Genomic DNA, 22557 nt, shown 5'->3' with positions numbered 1-22557 from the left:
AGATATGACCTTAACCACAAAAGGGCAGTACCAGTGATGTTGACAGAGGATTCAAGGCGGGACAGAAGAATGGAGTGATTAATGGTGTCAAAAGCTGCAGTAAGATCAAGGAGGACGAGAATATTAATTTGTCCAGAGTCTGAGGAAAGAAGAAGGTCATTTGTGACTTTGAGGAGGGCTGACTCAGTGCTGTGCTGGGGGCGGAAACCAGACTGAAATGATTCAAATAGATTATTGGAATTTAGGTGATCTTTGAGCTGTGAGGCAACAACACGTTCCAGTATTTTCGACAGAAATGGAAGATTGGAAATGGGCCGAAAGTTACTCATAATGTTAGAGTCAAGTCCAGGTTTTTTAAGTATGGGAGTAACAGCAGCCAATTTGAGTGATTGAGGGACTGAGCCAGAACTAAGAGAGGAATTGATTATCTCTGTGATAAGTGATGAGATAACTGGAAAACAACCCTTAACAAGTTTTGATGGAGCAGGATCCAAAACACAAGTGGAGCTTCGCATCCCTGTTAAGATCTCAGATAGGTCCAAAAGAGACACAGGTGAGAACTGAGACAGAGGCTGGGTAATAAATTGAGGTGAGATAGGCGGAGAAACAGAGATGACAGGGGAAACTGTCAGAAAATTGTGGATATTCTCAACTTTTGTTTGAAAAAATGAGAGGTAAGAGTTACACTTGTCAACTGTAAAGGAATTGGTAGTATTGTCAACTGGTTTGAGAAGTTTATTTATTGTGGAAAAGAGAGTCTTAGGATTTGTTGATCCAGCATGTATGAGTTCGGAATAGTAAGTGGATCGGGCTTCCGTAAGAGCGTCTTTGTAATGTTGAAGATAATCAGAATAAATCTGATAATGTACTGTTAGACCGGTTTTCTTATAAAGTCTTTCAAGCTGGCGTTTACGGGATTTCATTTGGTGAAGCTCAATTGTGTACCATGGTGCGGAATGACTAAATGAAACAAATTTGGTTCTCAAAGGAGCCAGCTCATCAAGACATGAGGCGAGTATGTCATTATAGTAATCGACAAGGTCAGATGAATTACTAGACAGTACAGGACAGACAGACATCTTTTTAACAAGAGAATCTGAGAAAGCAGAGGGAGAGATATATTGAAGATTCCTGAAGGATATTTTACGTTTAGCTCTAGTGATGGGCCTAGTGACCTCAATGTCCATGATGATTGTCAAATGATCAGAGACAGTAAGGTCATGGCTGGACGGCTGATGAACTAGGACACCAGTAGAGCAGACAAGGTCAAGAGTATGACCTTTTTTATGAGTTGGAAAATGTATATGTTGTGTGAAATTAAAACACTGTAACAATTCCAAAAATTCCCTGGCAAATTTACAGTTGTTGTCATCAATATGGATGTTAAAATCACCCATAAGCAGTACAGAGGATGAGAGGGCACTAAGCTGGGTTAAAAAATCTGAAAAATCAGAGAGAAAGGAAGCGTTTGGCTTTGGCGGACGATAAACTACAGCAGTGACCAGAGGAGTAGGCCCTGACAACTTGAAAGCCAGGTGTTCAAAAGAAAGAGCAGCAGGAAAAGACAAAGTGGTTATTTTAATATCATCCCTATAGACTGCAGCAACACCACCACCTCGCCCTTCCATACGAGGTTCATCAATATACGAGTATCCCATTGGCGTGGTCTGATTTAACGTAAAATAATCCAAGGGTTTATGCCAAGTTTCAGTGAGACAGAAAAAGTCTAGTTCACTGTCAGATATAAATTCACTGAGTACAGTACTTTTTGTGTTGAGTGAACGAACATTAAGCAATGCCATTTTCAAGTGGTATTGTTGTGTAGTTGGCTGTGAGGAACGAGGAAGAGAACGGAGATTTGCTAAGTCCACTCCGCGTTTCCCATCCCACTCCGTGGACAGCGTTGTCATGGAGACTACACCGCTACTGGTGTGCAAGGCAGCAGCGCTCTGATGACGTGTTTGCGGAGCGACAGTGCGCACGGCTGACCAGAAGGATGGAATAGCGTTACCGTTTCGAAGATAAACAAGCTTTCTCCGGGAGCCCCTGTGAATATAACGAGGCCGGCGAAGGAGTCCAAGCTGTTTGATGACTGAAATACACAATGGAGTAGTGCAGTTGTTGAACTTCCTCAGCTGGTCAACGGAATAGTTCAACATCGTGCCGATCCCAGGAAAACTCACCCACCGTTCACCACCGGCCGCAGACGCGATGTAGAGTAGAAAGAACAAAAAGTATCAAAAGCACAAATAAAAGTATCAAAAGTAACATAAAAGAAATAGATCCACAAGGTGTGTAAAAAGATGAAAACGAAAAACGATAAAAATACAATAAAATACGGTAAAATACGGTAACGGTAGCGGCAGCCAAATGCGCCAGTGTCCACCATCACCATGGCAACTCCATGAAATGTATGTATGGCATTCGTGATAACGTAGCCACTCAATCATTTATTGGACAAACACATGTACACTTACGACCTAGGGGGACTTTAGTATCTCCAGTTAACCTGACTGCGTGTCTTTGGACTGTTGGAGGAAACCGGAGCCTTGGAGGAAACCCACACAGACACAGGGAGAACATGCAACTCCACACAGAAAGGACCTGGACCGCTCCACCTACGAATCAAACCCAGGACCGTCTTGCTGAGCTACTGCGTCACCCATGAAGTAGCCAGTGAGTGCTCATATACAGCGCTATGATACCGCCCACTCCTAGTAGGCAGCTCACATTAACAGTCTCTTTATGCAGACTCGAAGCGAGCGCGGTTTAGCGGTTGCCACGAGCTATAGAAAGCATCCGAGATAACATTGTGCGCGCCGACTAATTAGGAACCCTCAGCAGTGTTTTAGATGTTTAGATGTCACGCTACATTGTCATTATGGCAGAATGAAACCTCGGGCGAAATCTCCACGCTTCTGTACGGAAACGCGTTCAGCTCGCTCCTCGCTTTCTAATTGAAGAATCAGGACGGAGGACGGCAGTGACTCATGCTTGGCTTTTCGCTCAATTCGTCCTCAGAATACCAATTCGGAGGCTGTGCGTGTGTGTGTGTGTGTGTGTGTGTGTGTGTGTGTGTGTGTGCGTGCGTGCATGTGTGTGTGTGGAGAGTGTTTTCTTTGCTACAGCGAGACGGTAATGTAACTCGGAGCAGAATATTGAATGCATGCTCAGAATTATTCCCAAATATTTTCTCTCCGAGCAAAATGCAGGAAGCTGTGCAGGATCTGACAGAGAGAGAGCCCCTGACCCCCCTCCCCTCCTTAACAAAAGAATTGCAAAGTTTTGAAGGCAGATCGAATTTTGCACTTTTAAAATATTGCGGTAAAGAACGATCTATTTTTTTTAATTTTTTTACCTCGAGACCTCTGCTTTACCCCGGGGATTATCATTCAAAAGAGTCACACAAAACTCTACACAAAATTCCAGCTCGTCATATAGAAACGGTTAAGGGTGCCCAGGTGGCGCAGTGGGATAATCAGCTTGCACACCAGTTTAAAGATTCTAAACTCCCGGGTTCGAATCTCGGCTTTACTACCGGTCGACTGGGTGCCTCCTAGCGAACACAATTGGCCTTCAATTGGCCAGTCTGCTGGGTGGAAAAGAACGGACTGATAAGGGGTGGGGTTATCATTGCTGTAAGGACCTTGGTTGCCCAGGGTGTCTGTACACAAAGTGGAGGAGCGCAAAGGGGGTGGCTCTCCGTACACGAAGCCAAATAAGAAGGGATTGGTGAACTGCACACACGACTTTTTTTTTTTTACATATATTATTATATTTATTATTATATGTATTATTATTTTTTTATTATTATTATTATATATATATATATATTATTGTTTTTGTTATTATATATTTTATATATAATATTTTATATTAATATATTTAATATTTTTTATTATGATATACTGTATATACAGTGTATCACAAAAGTGAGTACACCCCTCACATTTCTGCAAATATTTCATTATATCTTTTCATGGGACAACACTATAGAAATGAAACTTGGATATAACTTAGAGTAGTCAGTGTACAGCTTGTATAACAGTGTAGATTTACTGTCTTCTGAAAATAACTCAACACACAGCCATTAATGTCTAAATAGCTGGCAACATAAGTGAGTACACCCCACAGTGAACATGTCCAAATTGTGCCCAAATGTGTCGTTGTCCCTGCCTGGTGTCATGTGTCAAGGTCCCAGGTGTAAATGGGGAGCAGGGCTGTTAAATTTGGTGTTTTGGGTACAATTCTCTCATACTGGCCACTGGATATTCAACATTGCACCTCATGGCAAAGAACTCTCTGAGGATGTGAGAAATAGAATTGTTGCTCTCCACAAAGATGGCCTGGGCTTTAAAAAGATTGCTAACACCCTGAAACTGAGCTACAGCATGGTGGCCAAGGTCATACAGCGGTTTTCCAGGACAGGTTCCACTCGGAACAGGCTTCGCCAGGGTCGACCAAAGAAGTTGAGTCCACGTGTTCGGTGTCATATCCAGAGGTTGGCTTTAAAAAATAGACACATGAGTGCTGCCAGCATTGCTGCAGAGGTTGAAGACGTGGGAGGTCAGCCTGTCAGTGCTCAGACCATACGCCGCACACTGCATCAACTCGGTCTGCATGGTCGTCATCCCAGAAGGAAGCTGACGCACAAGAAAGCCAGCAAACAGTTTGCTGAAAACAAGCAGTCCAAGAACATGGATTACTGGAATGCCCTGTGGTCTGACGAGACCAAGATAAACTTGTTTGGTTCAGATAGTGTCCAGCATGTGTGGCGGCGCCCTGGTGAGAAGTACCAAGACAACTGTATCTTGCCTACAGTCAAGCATGGTGGTGGTAGCATCATGGTCTTGGGCTGCATGAGTGTTGCTGGCACTGGGGAGCTGCAGTTCATTGAGGGAAACATGAATTCCAACATGTACTGTGACATTCTGAAACAGAGCATGATCCCCTCCCTTCGAAAACTGGGCCTCATGGCAGTTTTCCAACATGATAACGACCCCAAAAACAACCTCCAAGATGACAACTGCCTTGCTGAGGAAGCTGAAGGTAAAGGTGATGGACTAAACCCAATTGAGCACCTGTGGCGCATCCTCAAGTGGAAGGTGGAGGAGTTCAAGGTGTCTAACATCCACCAGCTCCGTGATGTCATCATGGAGGAGTGGAAGAGGATTCCAGTAGCAACCTGTGCAGCTCTGGTGAATTCCATGCCCAGGAGGGTTAAGGCAGTGATAATAATGGTGGTCACACAAAATATTGACACTTTGGGCACAATTTGGACATGTTCACTGTGGGGTGTACTCACTTATGTTGCCAGCCATTTAGACATTAATGGCTGTGTGTTGAGTTATTTTCAGAAGACAGTAAATCTACACTGCTATACAAGTTGTACACTGACTACTCTAAGTTATATCCAAGTTTCATGTCTATAGTGTTGTCCCATGAAAAGATATAATCAAATATTTGCAGAAATGTGAGGGGTGTACTCACTTTTGTGATACACTGTATATATATATATATATATATATATATGTATATTATTATTTGTTATTGTGTTAATGTTTTTTGTTTATATATATACATTATATATATATATATATATATATATATATATATATATATATATGTTATTTATTATTAGTAGTATACATATTATTGTTTTTTATTTTTATTATATATATGTATATTTATATACTCTTTTACTATATATATATATATATATATATATATATATTGTTTTTTATTTTATATATATATATAAAACAATATATATATATATATATACAGTGTATCACAAAAGTGAGTACACCCCTCACATTTCTGCAGATATTTAAGTATATCTTTTCATGGGACAACACTGACAAAATGACACTTTGACACAATGAAAAGTAGTCTGTGTGCAGCTTATATAACAGTGTAAATTTATTCTTCCCTTAAAATAACTCAATATACAGCCATTAATGTCTAAACCACCGGCAACAAAAGTGAGTACACCCCTAAGAGACTACACCCCTAAATGTCCAAATTGAGCACTGCTTGTCATTTTCCCTCCAAAATGTCATGTGATTTGTTAGTGTTACTAGGTCTCAGGTGTGCATAGGGAGCAGGTGTGTTCAATTTAGTAGTACAGCTCTCACACTCTCTCATACTGGTCACTGAAAGTTCCAACATGGCACCTCATGGCAAAGAACTCTCTGAGGATCTTAAAAGATGAATTGTTGCGCTACATGAAGATGGCCAAGGCTACAAGAAGATTGCCAACACCCTGAAACTGAGCTGCAGCACAGTGGCCAAGATCATCCAGTGTTTTAAAAGAGCAGGGTCCACTCAGAACAGACCTCGCGTTGGTCGTCCAAAGAAGCTGAGTGCACGTGCTTAGCGTCACATCCAACTGCTGTCTTTGAAAGATAGGCGCAGGAGTGCTGTCAGCATTGCTGCAGAGATTGAAAAGGTGGGGGGTCAGCCTGTCAGTGCTCAGACCATACGCCGCACACTACATCAAATTGGTCTGCATGGCTGTCACCCCAGAAGGAAGCCTCTTCTGAAGTCTCTACACAAGAAAGCCTGCAAACAGTTTGCTGAAGACATGTCAACAAAGGACATGGATTACTGGAACCATGTCCTATGGTCTGATGAGACCAAGATACATTTGTTTGGTTCAGATGGTCTCAAGCATGTGTGGCGGCAATCAGGTGAGGAGTACAAAGATAAGTGTGTCATGCCTACAGTCAAGCATGGTGGTGGGAATGCCATGGTCTGGGGCTGCATGAGTGCAGCAGGTGTTGGGGAGTTACATTTCATTGAGGGACACATGAACTCCAATATGTATTGTGAAATACTGAAGCAGAGCATGATCCCCTCCCTCCGGAAACTGGGTCGCAGGGCAGTGTTCCAGCATGATAATGACCCCAAACACACCTCTAAGACGACCACTGCTTTATTGAAGAGGCTGAGGGTAAAGGTGATGGACTGGCCAAGCATGTCTCCAGACCTAAACACAATAGAACATCTTTGGGGCATCCTCAAGCGGAAGGTGGAGGAGCGCAAAGTCTCGAATATCCACCAGCTCCGTGATGTCGTCATGGAGGAGTGGAAAAGCATTCCAGTGGCAACCTGTGAAGCTCTGGTAAACTCCGTGCCCAGGAGAGTTAAGGCAGTTCTGGGAAATAATGGTGGCCACACAAAATATTGACACTTCAGGAACTTTCACTAAGGGGTGTACTCACTTTTGTTGCTGGTGGTTTAGACATTAATGGCTGTATATTGAGTTATTTTGAGGGAAGAATAAATTTACACTGTTATATAAGCTGCACACAGACTACTTTTCATTGTGTCAAAGTGTCATTTTGTCAGTGTTGTCCCATGAAAAGATATACTTAAATATCTGCAGAAATGTGAGGGGTGTACTCACTTTTGTGATACACTGTATATATATATATATAATAAAAGAGTATATAAATATATATATATTTATGTATGTATATATATATATATATATATATATATATATATATATATATATATATAGTATATATATATATATATATATATATATATATATATATATATATTTATGTATATATATATATATATATATATATATATTGTTGTTTTTAATTATTTTAATATATTGTAATTATATAATATATATTTATTTATTATTGTAATATATTATAATTATTTAATATATATTATATTATAATATATGTTTATTTTAAATGCATTAAAAAAAACGGTTCATGGAAGGTTCAGAAAAACCTTCCGTTTTGTCCCAGTGTCCCATCGGCGCACGTGTCGTCCTTCTTAGGTACAATTTCATACTCCCGAAGCAGAAAGGTCCATCAGAATCTATTCCCACCCTGCCTAGCAGAAGAGAAAAGAAAAGTAGGCCAAAGCAATAAATTAGCATCAGTTTCTCTGGCGTGTACATCATCTCTCATGCAAATGCTGATGAAACCCGGCCAACCTAATGAAGCCTGACCCCGGCGCATAAAAAGTTCATGGGAAGTGCAGTGCTGACCGCCCGTGTTTAAAGCGTACACCCAGCAGAACACGGCCCTACTGGGATCTCTTTAAAAGACAGACAGCCTCGTTCTGAAGCCCATTTTTACAATATTGAAAATCGAATCGATTCAACACGGAAGTCATTAGACGGCAAAATGCTAACGCTGCAATTAGGCCTTAATGATCAGCCAGGAATCCAGGGACCTCATCCAGGGAGCTAACGTCAAAACGTTTGCAAACACTCAGAGCGGACGTGTGTGTCATGATGATTTTGGGATTTTAATGATTTTTTAAAATCAGCTGTTTTTTAGAAAATTTACTGTATGGCCAAAAGTATTTGGACACCTGACCGACCATGAGCCTTCTGGACAACTCATTTCAAAAAGAAGTTATATTAAAATGAAGTGACCTGTCTGTGATCTTTCAGCTATAGCAACTGCTGCCTCTTTGGAGGCTGTGGGAATTTGTGCCTATTTGGTTAAATAAGCATTTGCATGGCTGGGTGCTGATGTTGGTCCAGAAAGCCTCAGTTGATGTTCCAGTACATTCCAAAGCTGTTCAGTGGGGCCGAGGTCAGTGACCCAGAGACCTTGTGTAACTTTTTAATCCAGACATTTCCCACCCAGCAGACTAGTGGCTATTTTTGTTGACTAGTGGCTAAGTGCGTCTGCTTAAAGAGCACAGAGCTGAGATTCGGACCCGGGGGCATTTAGCATCCCAGCGCTGGTGTGCTAGCCGAATATCCCACTGCACCACCTGGCAAATTTGATCTATTTATTTATTTTTTTATGCATTTTCTCCCCTTTTTCTCCCTTTTAGCGCGTCCAATTGCCCGATTGCTCTGATTGAGGAGAACGAAGCTAACCCTCACCCCCTCCGACACGTGGGCAGCAGCCGTATGCATCTTATCACCTACACTTTGACGAGTGCAGTGCAGTGCAGCTCAGCGTTGTGTACAGAGAGACACACCCTGAGAGCACTCTTTTCTCATCTCTGTGCAGCCACCATCAATCAGCCAGCAGAGGTCGTAATTGCACTAGTCCATATCTGAACAATAGGCCAATCGTTGTTCATGTGGCCCCTCAGCCGGCAGGCGGAGCTGAGATTCGATACGATGTATTTGAGATCCCAGCTCTGGTTTCAGTGTGTGTTTTTACCGCTGCACCACCTGAGCGGTCTAGTTTTTGTTTAAAACCCAAAAACTGTTCTGTGTGACAAGGAAGTCAAAACAAACGCCACTACACTTTCAGAACGTATTTACAACCTACAAGCCCAAGCTAGTTCTATCCGCTTATAATATCAGTCAATTAATTTTAAATTGCTGCTTTAATGTAAAAAAAAAAATTAAGCTCTGGTTCTTTTTAAATGAAAATGACGTCCTGGATGAATTTTAGGCTTCAGGGCTGAAGACGATGCAGCGACGGCTCCCTTTATAAAATCCTCTTTGAACGACTCCAGCACTCGCTGTTGATGTTGGTAATTGTCCTGTTTTGATTTTCTTCACCTAAAGGCTGCGTTTGATAAATTCGATCACGCTGGCCTCAGATGTCTGGATTGGACGATGGTAAAAGCTCTGCATTCAGGATGCCGCCTTAAAGAGCCTCTTATCTGCAAAGTCGAGGAGTCTGTGTTATATGTGGTGACTACACCACTCTTCTGCTCCACTCATGTCAGGAGTACCTCAAGGGCGGATCTTAGGTGCGATATTATGTGTTTAAAATCCTTTCCCTGCATGCTGATGACGTCCAGTCGATTGATGACCTGGCCTCAGAATTGAACACATTAAATATACATGCTTTGATCTTGAATGCGTCCAGATGAATGCGTGAGCATTGTGGGTATACAATCACCGACTGTAGCCTGTTTCTTTAACCTGTACTCCATGTATCAATCAAAATTGAAACCGTCCCCCAATAGGAGCCCCATTGATCAGATGATGTTTGCCTGGTAGTGCATGTTGTTCTAGTGTGAGTGTATCAGGTGCAACAGTGTTGTTGGGATTTTAAATACCGTTTAAATCTACTGGCCTCTTTATTAGGAACACATACCCTCTGGTTGTTTGAAGCTTGGTTGGAGCACTATTTTCCTCCCAGCGTTGACACTGAGGTGTAAAAATCCCAACAACACTGCTGAACCTGATACACTCATACAGTACCAGCTCAACACACACACTAACATGTTATTATTATGTTAGTGCCATTGCAGTGCTAAAAATGATCCACCAATCAAACATCATCTAGTCAGTCAGGTCCTATAGGGCTTCCTTTCGATTGATAAATGGGGCAAAGTGTACAGAGGAACATATGACCTACAGCCAGTAATTGTGTACCCACAAAGTTCATCAGTATGGTAGGTGTAGCTTATAAAATAATCAAATTCAGTCAGATTATGGTTTTGAATTAAGGCACCTCAGTAGGCAGCATTTTAAGGCGTCTAAGAATTGAGACAGACTTCTTCTCGGGTGAGTGTAGGATGACGTAAAATACACCTATGTAGAGAGATCACTAGATTCTCAGTCAGACCCGAGGTAGCTGAGAAGGAGGACGTCCCCTCCTGAGGAGTAAATAATGCAGGATTGGAGTCTGTCTCCTTTATCAACACAAATTAGTCTGGGCTTACCCTTCGAGCTCAGACGCTTGCCAAGACTGAGCATGTGTGTGTGTGTGTTCGTGCATGTGTGTGTGTATTGCTCAGGGATTGCTTTACTCCGTTTTCAGCCCATCATCATCATCCGCCGCCGCCGAGCCGCACAAGTTCCTTTGGGCCAAAACACCGGACTGAGAGGTTAGGTATCATCCTGTCGTCTACTGACTCTCGGACTTGGACCCTGCAACAAACTGGCACAGATTAGCTGCTTAGCGCACAATATGTACTGGCGGGCGCTTGGCAGAGAGGAGAGGAATTCAAATAACGGCTTACACAGCGAGGCAACCATCCAGCGAATAATTAAACGTGTTAAAAATGTATTTTCAGCTGCTTGTGCATTGTCCTTCTGCTTCCACTAAACGCACGTCTCCAGTGTGCTAAGCCCAGATTTGAAAATAAAAATAATTAGTCCGGCTAAATTTATTCCTCTGTTTGAATCTTCGGGACTTATTTTGGTTGATTTAATTGTATGAGAAACGTAATGAGTGCGAATGCTATCGGAAGGCATCGGAACAACATGATTTGGGTCCATTTGGGTCCTTTGGATGGACCTCTCACTGCATACGCTCATTCTGGTTGATCACATAGCTATTTATTTATTTCTTTTTTATTATCTATTTCTCCCCACTTTTCCCCCCAAATTTTTTTCCCCTATTCTAGTCGTGTCCAATTACTCTGATTGCGTCCTGGTTTGATCCTTCACCGCTGACTGAGGACGCCACTCAACTGACTTGCACCCCCTCTGGTACGCAATTAGTACAGACTGCATTTTTCACCTGCACGAGTCGAGTTCATACACTAATGGACGCTGTGTACGGAGGGTCACACCCCCATCAGCATTATTCCTCAGCCCTGTGCAGGCACCATCAGTCAGCCAGCAGGGGCCGCAGTCGTACCAGTTATGAGGACCTATGATCCGACTTTCTTACCCTCTAACCCTGAACAACAGTCAATCGTTGTTCATGCTGCCGCCCAACCCAGTCGGAGAGGTAGAGTCAAGATTCGATGCGATGCATTCAGAACCCCAACTCTGGTGCACTAGCGTACTTTACTGCTGCGCCACCTGAGCGGCGATCACATAGCTATTTTAAACCAGATATGATGGAACATATCTCTCCTGATTGGAATGGTGTCTTCTAGGATGACCAGGCTTTCATTCAGGTCATGAGAGGTCAGATTTATGGTTTGATAGGGTTGCATTTATGGCCCCATTATCCAAACACCAGTTGTTTTCCAGACACAGTTCTGGCGCTTTTTGGTGGCCCAAAGGCTATTCATGATGCCTCTGCCATCCATCCTTCTGCCATCTCTCTTATTTGGACGCTAAATCTGTCATTGAGTAGATTTTCTTTCAATTCTTGGTAGCCACACTTTTAATATTCTATCATTTTTTAATTCATGTGTTTCAACCAGGGCGGCACGGTGTCTCGGTGGGTAGCACTGTCGCATCAGAGCAAGAAGGTCCTGTGTTTGATCCCCAGGCAGGGCAGTCCGGGTCCTTTCTGTGCGGAGTTTGCATGTTCTCCTCGTGTCTGAGTGAGTTTTCCTCTGGGAGCTCCGGTTTTCTCCCACAGTCCAAAAACATGCAGTCAGGTTAATTGGAGACACTGAATTGTCCTATTTGTGAATGGGTGTGTGTGTGTGTGTGTGTGTGTGTGTGTGTCTGCCCTGCAATGGACTGGCAGGTTGCAGGTTGCAGTATATACTGAGTGCAGTATGCAGTATATATTGAGTGCAGTATGCAGTATACACAGAGTGCAGTATGCAGTATATACTGAATTCACTGTACAGTATACACAGAGTGCAGTATGCAGTATATACTGAGTGTAGTATGCAGTATTTACAGAGTGCAGTATGCAGTATTTACAGAGTGCAGTATGCAGTATGCAGTGTTTACAGAGTGCAGTATGCAGTATATATTGAGTGCAGTATGCAGTATACACAGAGTGCAGTATGCAGTATATACTGAATTCACTATACAGTATACACAGAGTGCAGTATGCAGTATATACTGAATGCACTATACAGTATATACTGAATGCACTATACAGTATTTACTTAGTGCAGTATGCAGTATATACAAAGTGCAGTATGCAGTATATACTGAATGCACTATACAGTAATTACTTAGTGCAGTATGCAGTATATACAAAGTGCAGTATGCAGTATATACTGAGTGCAGTATGCAGTATACACAGAGTGCAGTATGCAGTATATACTGAGTGTAGTATGCAGTATACACAGAGTGCAGTGTGCAGTATATACTGAATGCACTATACAGTATATACTTAGTGCAGTATGCAGTATATACAAAGTGCAGTATGCAGTATATACTGAGTGCAGTATGCAGTATATACAAAGTGCAGTATGCAGTATATACTGAGTGCAGTATGCAGTATACACAGAGTGCAGTATGCAGTATATACTGAGTGTAGTATGCAGTATACACAGAGTGCAGTGTGCAGTATATACTGAATGCACTATGCAGTATATACTGAGTGCAGTATGCAGTATATACTGAGTGCAATATGCAGTATATACTGAGTGCAATATGCAGTATATACTGAGTGCAGTATGTAGTATATACTGAGTGCAGTATGCAGTATATACTGAGTGCAGTATGCAGTATATACTGAGTGCAATATGCAGTATATACTGAGTGCAGTATGTAGTATATACTGAGTGTAGTATACAGTATATACAGAGTGCAGTATGCAGTATATACAGAGTGCAATATGTAGTATATACTGAGTGCAGTATACAGTATATACTGAGTGTAGTATGCAGTATTTACAGAGTGCAGTATGCAGTATATACAGAGTGCAGTATGCAGTTTATACTAGTGCACTATACAGTATATACTGAGTGCAGTATGCAGTATATACAGAGTGCACTATACAGTATATACAGAACTTACCTACCCCTCCTGCCGTGAATATAACCATTGTGTCAACACATTTAAATAAATAATACAGTAAATCCGTGCAGATTTTATGTCATTTATGAACATCTCCTCTATGTTAGGTTTTTTCCTGTCACTTTATATTCAAATTCTTAGCAGCACGAGCCTGACAATATTCCACACACATAACAGCTACAGAATGCTAAAACATTCACACTCAACCTTCAGTTTTCCAGCTTCTTGTCCTTTAAGATTTTTCCCTTTTCATCCTCTGTTTGCCGAGAACGCGACTGTATCAGTAAGCTCAGTAGATCAGTCAGCACCGAGCCTGTTACTGCACCCCCTCTTCCAAGGTCAAAATGAATATCAGGTCTGTGTCTCAGTGGGTAAAGGAGCTTTGAGTCAGATATATTGCATGCATTTTCTTCCTTTGTTTAATAAAAGGAGCTCGTCGAAGCCTGACACGTTTGCTTTTTGATCTCTAAAATTCTAACCCGGCGCGCCGAGGCGCTCCCGTATGCTTTTGTAATGTAAAGACGCTCTGGGTTAAAGACAAAAACAGACTGGAGAGAGAACGACGACACAATGGGATTCAATTCAATTACCTTTTTTTATATATTAAACGTCATTATAATTGATTTATGTGGGAATGAGCATCAGCAGGGTGTGACTTCAAGCTAGCAATCAATACCAATATGCTTCACAGGCTAAATAAGGAGCAGGAGCACGCTGAAGCTAGAGTTTCCTTTATTTTTATAATTATTAAAGTGTGTAAAGACGCACTGTTTAAATAAGCAGATAGATTACGTACTTAGTATTTAACAGGATATCAGGAGGTTCTAGAAAAGGCTTGTTTGATTTACAATCTGGCATGATGCTAATAACTTTTGAGATGTTAGCCTAGCATGTGGTAGCTGTGGCCTGTCTGTAGAGCTTTATGCATATGTTATTGATTGCTTCTGGATGCATACGCTTAAGCACAGCTCAGGTTTAAAGTCTACATAAGCTTATTAGGGACATTACTAGTATGTCTCGGGATTGCCTACTACATGCTAGGCGCTCTGATGAGGCCCCAAATCAGTATGCACTATACTGTAAGCGACCAAAAATATTTTTTTCCAGTATGCAAAAGATATCTGAATGAAGGTCCAAAAAGGTTTCTAATTACATACTACTTGTATACTACTTGCAATATGCAGTATATAGTATATACTAAGTACAGTATGCTGTATATATTATATACTAAGTACAGTATGCAGTATATAGTAAATACTAAGTGCAGTATGCAGTATACACAGACTGCAGTATGCATTATACAGTGTACACAGAGTAGTGCAGTATGCAGTATATACTGAGTGCAGTATGTAGTATGCAGTATATACTGAGTGCAGTATGCATTATACAGTATACACAGAGTGCAGTATGCATTATACAGTATACACAGAGTGCAGTATCAGTATATACTGAGTGCAATATGCAGTATACACAGACTTCAGTATGCATTATACAGTATACACAGAGTAGTGCAGTATATACTGAGTGCAGTATGTAGTATACAGTATACACAGAGTGCAGTATCAGTATATACTGAGTGCAATATGCAGTATACACAGACTTCAGTATGCATTATACAGTATACACAGAGTAGTGCAGTATATACTGAGTACAGTATGCATTATACAGTATACACAGAGTGCTGTATGCATTATACAGTATACACAGTGTAGTGCAGTATATACTGAGTGCAATATGTAGTATACAGTATATATTGAGTGCAGTATGTAGTGTACAGTATATACTGAGTGCAGTATGTAGTATACAATATATACTAAGTGCAGTATTCAGTATATAGTATATACTGAGTGCAGTATGTTGTATAAACAGAGTGCAGTATGCACTATATAGTATACACTGAGTGCAGTATGCTATAAATAGTATATACAGAGTGCAGTATATAGTATACACAGATGGAAGAATGCAGTATATACAGAGTGCAGTTTGCAGTATATACTGAATGCAGAATACAGTATATACTGAATGCAGAATGCGGTATATACTAAGTGCAGAATACAGTATATACTGAATACATTTGTATTTAAAGGGTAGAAACAACCAGTTTGTTGACACAACACTAAAAATGTATCTGATTCTGATTCATTGATTCACTGATTCACTTTATCAAACACCAGAGCTGCAGTTTCAGCCATCAGTGCGTAACCTGTCATTTGTAAATGCACTTGGTTGAAATAAGCGGACTGATCACTTTATCAGCACTCTGGATGGCGGGAGTAGATGCTGCAAGAGGCTCATCGGGTTGACAGCCTGAAATCATGCTAATAACCCATGAGGCGTTAGCCTAGCATGCTCATTTAGCCACAGTGTGTTGAAGTAGCTCCACTTACTGTCATTGTGTCAGCTCTCGTGCTCCTACTTAATTCATTACCATTCCACACGACTCTGTTTCCACGGCCAATTCGAGGGAGTCATAAAGAGTGCTTGTGGGGGTTAAAGCGGCCCTCGTGATTCACGTCTGCAAGATGGTTTCGCGTGGCCTGGAATATCGAGCCAACCGGGCAGCACGCACAAGCACGGATTAAGAGATTTAGCGTCTCGCTTCAGGCAGTCGGGCAGTGGGTTCCGAACCGTGGGTTCGACTTCGCCTTTTGTCCTCAGCAAATCCAGTCAGTGTGCGGAAACGTCGCCCGTGCAAGTGCTTCATTGTTTATTTTTACCTGAGTGTTTATTTTAGTCAGAGACGGAGATGATGAGGCGTTAGCTGATTTCGCTTCTCTATCTGTGTTTTGGAGTTGAAGTCGGGTTCCTGGATCGGTTCTGCTTGATCAGCATAGACGTTGAAATTTGATTCTGGGTCAGCAGTTTTAGCTCATAAATTCTGCTCACAAAGCCACTCAAGTCTTCGGGTTTATGATTGGAACCTGAGCACCAGTGAGAGATGGTCACATGCCATCATTTTCACATATAGTATTAGAATTAGAGGTGTTTATATTTGTTAGCCCAGGGTTTACCCCGGGTTGCGACCCTTGGGTGGGTTGCAGAGAATAAGGATACTAATGAAATAAATTTTAACAGGCACATAAACAAGAAACACCCCATTGTACATAACATCTTGTAAACCACAGTGGGACCAGATTGCCACCATTGTTATTAATTAAGCATACTTGATATGCCATTGAGTTTTGAGCCTGTAGTTTCCTTTTTTTGAGTCTCTGTGCATTGGTCAAAGTCACAAGATAATAGAAAAGCATTCAAAAACCGGAGCTCTTGCTTGTTAGTAACTCACAATGACTAAATATAGACAATGGTTACAAGTCACATCTAGAAATAAAAAGTATGTGGACACCCGACCATGAGCTTGTTAGAGCTCCCTTACATTAACCATGGATGGCTATAACAGTATTTAGCATTCTTGCAGGGCGTTCTACGAGATTTTAGAGTGTGTCTGTAGGAATTGTGCTTGGTGCCTTAATCATGCCACTGGAGCTCTTCTAATAAATGATTCTCTGGGCAAAAATTGCAGTAGGTGGAATCTTTACTACGGTTGTTTGTGCTATCTGATTATTGTGCAGCTAGCCGATTTAGTTGTACCTTTGAAACAGAGTTTTGAGCCTGTAGTTTCCTTTTTTTGAGTCTCTGTGCACTGTTTAAAATCCATAAGTCACAAGAGAATAAAGAGAAGCAATCGAAAACTGGAGCTCTTGCTTGTTAGTAACTCCCAATGACTAAATATAGACAGTAGTTACAAGCCACATCTAGAAATACGCTATACAGCCAAAAGTATGTGGACACCCGGCCATGAGCTTGTTAGAGCTCCCTTACATTAACCATGGATGGCTATAACAGTATTTAGCATTGTTCCAGGGCGTTCTATGAGATTTTAGAGTGTGTCTGTTGTGCTTGGTGCCTTAATCATGCCACTGGAGCTCTTTTAATAAATGATTCTATGGGCAAAAATAGCAGTAGGTGGAATCTTTACTACGGTTTTTTGTGCTTTCTGATTATTGTGCAGCTAGCCGATAGAGGTGTGCATTTAAAACAGAGCCTGTGGTTTCCTTTTTTCGAGTCTCTGTGCACTTAAATTAAAATTCATAATTCACGAGAGAATAGAGAAGCGATTGACTGGAAAGACTGGAGCTCTTGCTTGTTAGTAACTCACAATGAATAAATCTACGTGCTAATACAATTTAAGTGACCTTAGACAATGGTTACAAGCCACTGCTAGAAATACGCTATACAGCCAAAAGTATGTGGACACCCGACCATGAGCTTGTTAGACTTCTCTCACATTAACCATGGGTGTTATTATATAGTACAACGCTTATGGCTATAACAGTATTTAGCATTCTGGCTGGGCTTTCCACAAGATTTTGGAGTGTGTCTGTAGGAATTTGTGCTTGGTGCCTTAATCATTCCATTGGAGCTCTTCTAATAAATGATTTTATGGAATCATTTTGAGCCTGTAGTTTCCTTTTTTTGAGTCTCTGTGCACTGTTTAAAATTCATAATTCACAAGAGAATAAAGAGAAGCGATAAAAGACTGGAGCTCTTGTTTGTAACTCACAATAACTAAATATAGACAGTAGTTACAAGCCACAGCTAGAAATATGCTATACAGCCAAAAGTATGTGGACACCTGACCATAAGCTTGGTAGAGCTCCCTTACATTAACCATGGGTGTTATTATAGAGTTCAACTATTATGGCTATAACAGTATTTCCACAAGGAATAGGAATTCTATAGGAATTTGTGCTCGGTGTCTTAATCATGCCACTCGAGCTCTATTAGTAAATGATTCTATGGCCAAAAAATGCATTAGGAAGAATCTTTACTCCAGTTACTTGTGCTTTCTGATTATTGTGCATCTAGCTGATTGAGGTATGCATTTGAAACAGCATCCTTTTACATCCTTTGACCTAATGGAGCAAAACAAACCAAATCCATAATAATGCCCATGGTTTGGCTAGGAGTGTAACAGTATGGAATAACATCTTTAATTGGGCACAGGGCAGCCGTTTTCCGACCGGGTAACGAGTGTCTCCAGAGTGTCCTCATTAGCGTTTTAATGTCGTCCTAACCGGCCCGCGGCCTTACGAGTCGAACACATTCATCCTCACAGTCACTTTCCTCTCATTATCACAGCAGCGCCGTACCACCGGCAAGGCCCGCCGATGTGACTCACAGCACCATGATTCCACCACTCCTTCAATTGGCTTGCAATCTTCCTGTAGCGACGCACACCCGCCGGGTCAACGCCCGTATACACTTACTTATGAAGAGCCGGCATCTGTAATTTAATAAGCTGCTGGCTGCACCTTCAGTCTCTCCAGGAACTTAAGCAGAATATATATATATTTGCTCACTTACACACATAAATATACACACACGTCTGTGTTTCTATCTATCTGTCTACATACACGCAGACACACACACATATATAAATGTATATAATAATGTTAATGTTAATAATTCTCAGCCCTGCAGTAACAATGACATGGTGGTGGTGTGTTAGTGTGTGTTGTGCTGGTATGACTGGATCAGACACAGCAGTGTTGCTGGAGTTTTTAAATACCGTGTCCACTCACTGTCCACTCTATTAGACACTCCTACCTAGTTGGTCCACCTTGTAGATGTAAAGTCAGAGACGATCGCTCATCTATTGCTGCAGTTTGAGTCGGTCATCTTCTAGACTTTCATCAGTGGACACAGGACACTGCCCACGGGGCGCTGTTGGCTGGATACTTTTGGTTGGTGGACTATTGTCAGTCCAGCAGTGACAGTGAGGTGTTTAAAAACTCCAGCAGCGCTGCTGTGTCTGATCCACTCATACCAGCACAACACACACTAACACACCACCACCATGTCAGTGTCACTGCAGTGCTGAGAATCATCCACCACCCGAATAATACCTACTCTGTAGTGGTCCTGTGGGGGTCCTGACCATTGAAGAACATCATGAAAGGGGGCTAACAAAGCATGCAGAGAAACAGATGGACAACATTCAGTAATTGTAGAACTACAAAGTGCTTCTATATGGTAAGTGGAGCTGATAAAATGGACAGTAAGTGTAGAAACAAGGAGGTGGTTTTAATGTTATGGCTGATCAGTGTATATATCGGAAGCACCATTAGGCAGTGGAGCATCATAAAGGGTCATCTACCTTTTACTGTCTTCGCTCGCAACTGTTATCCTTACAGCGAGAAAACACTTCGCATTCGCACCCGCACATATCAACCCTCTCACGTATTCTGCAACGTACATCCGTCTCGGCCTGTAATATTTATAGTTTTAATTACATACTGTGTCCTTCCACAAACCCTATTCTTCCAGACTCCCATAATTCTAATCGTCTTCTGTAAATGAGCCCGGAAACTTAATCAAACGAAAATAACGTGCAGTATGTGGCTTGATTTATGGCTTCGATGAGCGGAGCGTGAATTTTTACAGCGAGCTATTCAATCCGAAAGCCGCAGGAGGATGCGGGGAAGCAATTATGAGCTTTTAAAAGCTTTCTACAAAACACTTCAGTTTCTTTCTGCGGAGGTGTCGCACTTAGACTCTGTGTTTTCTTTTTGTTACTGTGGACTTAAAACATTTGAACGCTTCAGGTGAAGCAGCGTAGAGAGAATTCTTACTCACATAGAAGGTTGGAAGGCAGATTATCTAGACACACAGCTGTCTGACTAGAGCGTCTCGATAATCTGCCTTCTAACCTTCCATGTGAGTCAGCGGTTTAGATACTCACATCACAGTGCCACCGCCGAAAGTAGCAACAATGGGCATGTGAGCATCAGAACTGGACCACGAGGCAGTGGAAGAAGGTGGTCTGGTCTGATGAATCAGGTTTTCTTTTACATCACGTGGATGGGCAACACAATATTATATATATATATATTAGAGATGGGACGATCGGGGTTTTTGGCACCGATTTTGATCTCCGATCTCCTTTCAGGGACATCGGCCGATAGCCGATTGCGATCGAGGGGGGGGTGGGGGTGGGGGTTAGCAGTAAATAAAATAAATAAACTTAAAAAGAGCCTCACAGTGAAGATAAACCAGAGCAGCGCGCGCGCGTGTGTGTGTGTGTTTGTGCCTGTGCCTTTAGAAGAGACGCTTTGTTCACTGTATCGCTATAAGTGATTCATTGATTCACGAGTCATTTTTCGCCAAGCGTAAGTTTCTCTTCTCAGTTATCTCTCCGTGTTTACTGTTATTAATTAAATGTCGTGGTTTTAAATAAACACCAACTACTACAGAACATTTTGTGTGACTCTCTTACATTAAAAAGCTTCATTAAAAAGCTTAATTAAACTGCTATTACCACAGATCTGTAACCGACTCAGACTCGTTCCGTCTAAGGAGCTAAAAGTTCAGCAGATGATCCTGAACTAACGAATTTGGTAATGAATAAACTTTTGCCTCTGATTGGCTCTGTAACGTTTTCTGTTCTCATCTACATCACAAGTAAGAACCGCTTACGATTTACCAAAGTGAACCAGGAGTTTATATAACGTGCTGATAGAATCGACTCAGATGTGACCGGGTTGAATTATCTTTTTAAAGTAAATATTACAATCAGCAAAATTACATCGTATGTATGATGCACAACGTTAATGATGTTATTTTAGGTCATGAAGAGCTTTCACTGTGGTTTCTGTACGATGGTTGATGAATGGTGATGTGATGGTTGGCGCGTCGTAGCTCAAAGTCTGGATCAATCCACTGAGCTGTTAACTTAACGTGATCTTTATATATCACACGATCGGATCGGCTACTTTTAGGAAATATCGTCGATCGCCGACAGCATATTTTGATTAAAAATCTTCCGATACCGATTCATAGCCGATCGATCGTCCCATCTCTAATATATATATACAGTATATATATATATATATTTTACCCCCTTACAAAGACTTGAACAGTCTATAATTTTTATGGAAGGTTTATTTTAACAGAGAGAGACAGAATATCAACAAAAAATACAATAAAAAACATTAAATAAAAGTTATAAATTAATTTGTATTTAATTAAGGGAAATAAGTATTTGATCCCCTACCAACCAGCAAGAATTCTGACCCCCACAGACCGGTTATGTGCCCATGAGGCACACAAATTAGTCCTGTCCCTGTATAAAAGACTCCTGTCACAGAATCAGTTTCTTCCGTTCAAATCTCTCGACCACCATCGGCAAGACCAAAGAGCTATCAAAGGACGTCAGGGACAAGATTGTAGACCTGCACAAGGCTGGAATGGGCTACAAGACCATCAGCAAGAAGCTTGGTGAGAAAGAGACCACTGTTGGTGCGATCATTCGAAAATGGAAGAAATACAAGATCACAGTCAATCACCCTTGCTCTGGAGCTCCATGCAAGATCTCACCTCGTGGGGTAAGAATGATTCTGAGAAAGGTGAGGTCAGTCCAGAATTACACGGGAGGAGCTTGTCAATGATCTCAAGGGAGCTGGAAGCAGAGAAATGCTGGATATGACCCCAAGAACACCATCCCCATCGGGCATTTCTCTACCTCCAAACACGGCGAGTGGAGTTGATGCCAAAGAGCTCAATTTTGGTCTCATCTGACCATATCACATTCTCCCAAGCTTTCTCTGAATCATTCAGGTGTTCATTGGCAAACTTCAGACGGGCCTGTACTTGAGCCTTCTTGAACAGAGGGACTTTGCGGGCACTGCAGGATCTCAATCCATTACGGCGAAGTGTGTTACTAATGGTTTTCTTGGTGACTGTGCTTCCAGCTCCCTTGAGATCATCGACAAGCTCCTCCCGTGTAATTCTGGGCTGACCTCACCTTTCTCAGAATCATTCTGGGCTGACCTCACCTTTCTCAGAATCATTCTTACCCCACGAGGTGAGATCTTGCATGGAGCTCCAGAGTGAGGGCGATTGACTGTGATCTTGTATTTCTTCCATTTTCGAATGATCGCACCAACAGTGGTCTCTTTCTCACCAAGCTTCTTGCTGATGGTCTTGTA

At 41.7% G+C, this 22557-nt stretch overlaps 1 protein-coding gene across 1 annotated transcript in view; it reads left to right on the top strand.

Annotated features, from left to right (window-relative positions):
• The window catches only part of LOC134330877 (neurexin-2-like), a 149823-nt gene that overhangs the window by 5694 nt on the left and 121572 nt on the right, over nucleotides 1-22557 (top strand). The gene's annotated exons all lie outside the window — the stretch shown is intronic.

Source organism: Trichomycterus rosablanca, chromosome 16 (assembly GCF_030014385.1).
Source record: "Trichomycterus rosablanca isolate fTriRos1 chromosome 16, fTriRos1.hap1, whole genome shotgun sequence".
Lineage (NCBI taxonomy): Eukaryota > Metazoa > Chordata > Actinopteri > Siluriformes > Trichomycteridae > Trichomycterus > Trichomycterus rosablanca.
Note: the sequence above shows the minus strand (reverse complement) of the source record. Positions and strands in the feature narration are given on the sequence as shown.